The sequence below is a fragment of the Triticum dicoccoides genome, chromosome 1B (genome assembly GCF_002162155.2).
Source record: "Triticum dicoccoides isolate Atlit2015 ecotype Zavitan chromosome 1B, WEW_v2.0, whole genome shotgun sequence".
Classification (NCBI taxonomy): Eukaryota; Viridiplantae; Streptophyta; class Magnoliopsida; order Poales; family Poaceae; genus Triticum; species Triticum dicoccoides.
In genome coordinates, this window is record NC_041381.1 from 518,074,369 (window position 1) to 518,078,815 (window position 4,447).

The following is a 4,447-nucleotide window of genomic DNA, read 5'->3' on the forward strand; positions in this document are numbered from 1 at the left end:
GCGAAAAGCCAGGGTATTCTTACGTTTCACCCCCTAGCTGCGCGAATAAGCTGCCTATAAGAGAGGCGAGGATCCAGATCCAAATCACACCATCCTCCTTCCGCAAGTACTCATCGAGGCGCATCTAACAAAAAATCCATTCCAACATGGACAGTCGACGCGGCTCCTCTTCTAGCGCTCCCAGTCCTCAGCCAGGAGATTGGAGGAGATGCTCAGTCCCGCATAGCAAGTTAGTGACGCTCCAAGCAGAGGGATACCTTCCACCGGCCTTTATGGTTCCGGTTCGAGCCGGACTGGCCACCTACAAGGGTGGGAAGTAGGCGGAAGTGTCCCCAATCCCTCCAAAGGAGAGCGGGTATGCTTCGTCCCCTACTCAATAAGGGGACTCGGATTTCCTATACATCCGTTTCTCCGGGGGCTCCTGGAGTTTTATGGACTCCAACTTCACCATCTCAAGACCGCCTCCATTTTGCACATCGCGGGCTTTGTAGATCTTTGCGAGCTATTCTTGGGCATCGAGCCCCATTTTGCACTGTGGAAGAGGCTGTTTTGCCTCGTACCCCGTTCTTACGAGGGGTCGATATATCAAGTGGGGGGAGCCGAAATATGGCGCATCGCCGGGACCGGATATCTATCCGGAACCCCGAAGAAGGCGTCCGAAGATGGCCTTCAGAGTGGTTGTATATGGAAGACGCCCCGCTGCCGCATCCAGTTTGGATCAGCCTCCCGGAGTTTAGCAACGCTCCTCTGAAGAAACGCCTGAGTTGGCGCCCACGGAGCCCTCAACGGGAAGATGACAGGAGCGTCCACTATCTGATGGGCCGGATACGGTTACTAGCCCATTCCGGATTAACCATAATTGGAGTCATGGCCACATGCATTATGCGAGGGGTGCAACCGCTCCAATATAGGGGCCACCCCATGTGGGATTTCAACAGGGAGAATGACGCCACCCGTCATGGCCGCACGGGGCCAGGGTCGGCCGCCGATCTGGTGAAGATCCTGTCCGGCTTGTACAAGGGGGAGAAGGAGGACTTCCTCCGCATGAATCCATTGAATGGATTCTCCATGAATAACCCTCGGAGCTGGGTAAGCGGACGCTTATATATCTGATCCGTGCTTTCAAAGATAAGTGTCTTACTTTATGATTTCGACGTAGGAAATACGCCGGGATGTGGCGGGCATAGAAAGCCCAACTCCACAACCCGAGGATCCGGGAAGATCCCTTGATCCGGCCTCCGAAGAGGATTCGGACATAAAGGTGGATTTGATTGACGGGGTGTTCCTCCAGCTCAGCATAGACAATGCTTTAGTCGCCATTACGGCTGACTACCCCGGTTTATGTCCGGCTTCCCAGGTGAGTACGACTGAAGTCCTGACACCGTTACTTTTTTATTGCTTATTTCTGACCACCATGTACCAATGGTGCTTTGCAGGAGGTGCCTTTACGGCGGGAAGCCGAGCCCGCGGCGACTAACCAAACAAGGCCAGTGCGGCCTAGCAGGCGGAAGAGGAGTGCGGCGCGAATCGAAACGTCGCCGCAAGGGTATGGTGCACCATTGTCTTTTAAGGGAAAGACTCCGGGGAGGTATATTAATGCTCATGATTCTTCCAGGAGAAAGAGCGCTCGCTGGACTGAGTCCGGAGAGGGTGCCAACCAAGCCTCCGCCAGCCAGGCTCCAATGCCTGGTCCGGAGGGGGAGGCGAGCGCAAGACGCGAGCCGGATGCTCCTCCAACGGAGGATGCCGACAGGTTGTCCGCCACCAGGTCTGAGGTGGAGAGTGCCATGAATCACAGGCGCCGTCGGACAGTTCTTCATGACGCGTGTTTCTCCCCAGAGGCGTTGAATGCCTTTAATGCAGGAGACGCGCACCTCCGTGCTGCTCAAGATGGTTTAACCAGAGCCACGGAGCAGTATGTAGAAGACATACGGGTGATGAATTTTAATAGTTATATATGCTAGTAGCCCCCGAGACTTAAAATAGTTAAACTAACTGATTTAAGGATCATTTGCTATGCAGGATCTTAACGAGAAGAATACCCACCTGTCCCAGGAGCTTCAAGAATGCAAGGCCCAACTTGAGGCCGCACTAGCCGCTGCCGGGGGAGCCACGGAGACCCCCTCTGGTAATTCATAGTTTGAAAAGAAGTAGTTTATGAAGTGCGGCGTGTGTGTATAGTCTGACAATAATATTGCAGAGGGTGCCGGACTAGATCTGGACAAGCAACATCTGCTGTGCCAGTTGAAGGCCGGCGAGAGGGTGCTTATGAAGGTGCAGCAGGAGAGGAACAAACTCCAAGATGCCAACACCCAGCTGGGCGAAGAACTAAAAGATGTTCGGGTCCAGCTGTCTAACTCCGTAAAGGAGAATCGGCGGCTTCGTCGCGGCATTTATAGTAAGTGCTTGAGGAAACTCTTTTGAAAAGAAGAGTTCGGCGAGGAAGTCGATTGACAGAAATGTGTCTGTAGGTGTGCTCACGGGTCGTTTGACGGAGGAGATGCCTTGTTCCACGGGATACCCTCTTCCCGAGCTGCTGCAACTGCACGAACGTGTTCGGCAGGCGATGAGCAGCGTCGTTCAGGCCCTATGGCCTTCCGTCTCCCTACCCGAGGGCCTTGGAGGGCTTGCTGAGAAGCTTCAGGGAGTACGGCGGCCTCTCCGTCTATGGAAGATATCGGCCTGCCGTCAGGGCGCCAGGGAGGCCTGGGCCATGGTGAAGACGCGGTACCCGAAGGCTGACCCAAACCACATGGCCGAGGTCAGACCCGTGGGGCCCGATGGGAAGGAGATCCCTGTGAGCTTGATGTATGGCCAAGTAGAATTGGCCGCGAAATATTCCCAACGGGACTGTAAATTAGACAGCCTGTTAGATGGGATTGAAGAGGAGTACAATCAGTCAGTTTGACGATGTAATTTTAAAATGACATGTAAAATGCCTTCTAGCCGGATTGTAGATCGTTTGCCTTTGCAGACCTTTTCGCTTCAACCTCGGGACCCAACAGTCCGGAGTGTGTCCGAATACCCTTATGATTATAAAAGAACCGGGGCATGCATGGAGACAAGGCGTAGGGGTCATAATTGCTTTATCAGACAAGTGCCCAACTAGCTATGTTATATTACATGGTTAGTAAGAAACATCTTCCAGGGAGAATAGTTCTGTTAAGGGTTCCTTTCCCTGGGAGGCATGCCCTAAAGTGCATGTCCGGACTGCGAAAATAGCAGAAAAAGCATCTGGGGGCATATAAATAAGTAAGTAATAAATCATCTTTCAGGTCACCGACCAAATATTCCCTTAAGAACGCTAGCCTTCGGCTTCACCCAGTCTGAGGTACACATCTGGCTGACCCGGCAGTAACAATCGCAGAGGTGCTCCCTTTACCTCCTAGCCGAACAATCGGGAACGTAGGGGTAAGCATAGGAGCCAGGCAACCCGGCTTGGCCAAAACTTAAGTCATATCGATGCATATAATGGTGATCAAAAGGCACATGCGGAAGTGTGACACATGTGTTGGGCATGAAGCCCATATAAATAAGCTTCTGTTAAAGAAGCCCCCATGTATAACGAGTGCGAGTAGCACATCGAGTGAGTGCGAACAAAGCGCAGATCAGCCCTAAAGAGGCTTGTACTGAAAGGGGGAGGAAAAAAAGGGGGAAAACAAAGACAGCGAAAAAAATACGAAAGGTGGACGGAGGAAGGAGACGAACCCTAAGTCCGGCGCTAGGCATAAAATCTTCGGAGATGGGCTGTGTTCCATGGGTTTGGCTCGAGTCGGTTGTCAGATGCGTTGCGTAGACGGTATGCACCGCCGGTAAGGACTTGGTCGATGATGAAGGGACCTTCCCATTTGGGCTTAAGTTTGTCCTTTTTGTTGTGCGGCAGGCATAGAACTAGCTTGCCAACATTGTAAGTTTTGGCCCGTACTTCTCTGCTTTGATATCTTCGAGCCTGCTATTGATAGAATGCTGAACGGGATTTTGCCACGTCGCGCTCCTCCTCTAAAGCGTCCAAACTATCATGCCGATCCAACTCGGCTTCTCTTTCCTCGTACATGCGCACGCGAGGTGAGTCATTAATTATATCACAGGGCAAAACCACCTCAGTGCCGTATACCATAAAAAATGGTGTGAATCCGGTTGTGCGGTTTGGCGTGGTCCGCAACCCCCAGAGTACGGAGTCGAGCTCCTCTACCCAGTGTGTGTTAGATTCCGTGAGGGACCGCACTAATCTGGGTTTGATGCCGCTCATGATTAGACCATTTGCTCGTTCCACTTGACTGTTAGTTTGAGGGTGGTAGACTGAAGCGTAGTCGAGCTTGATGCCCATGTTTTTGCACCAGAGTTTCACCTCATCGGCCGTGAAATTCGTGCCGTTATCAGTGATGATGCTGTGGGGGACGCCAAAACGGTGTACTACCCCGGATATGAAGTCTATCACAGGTCCGGA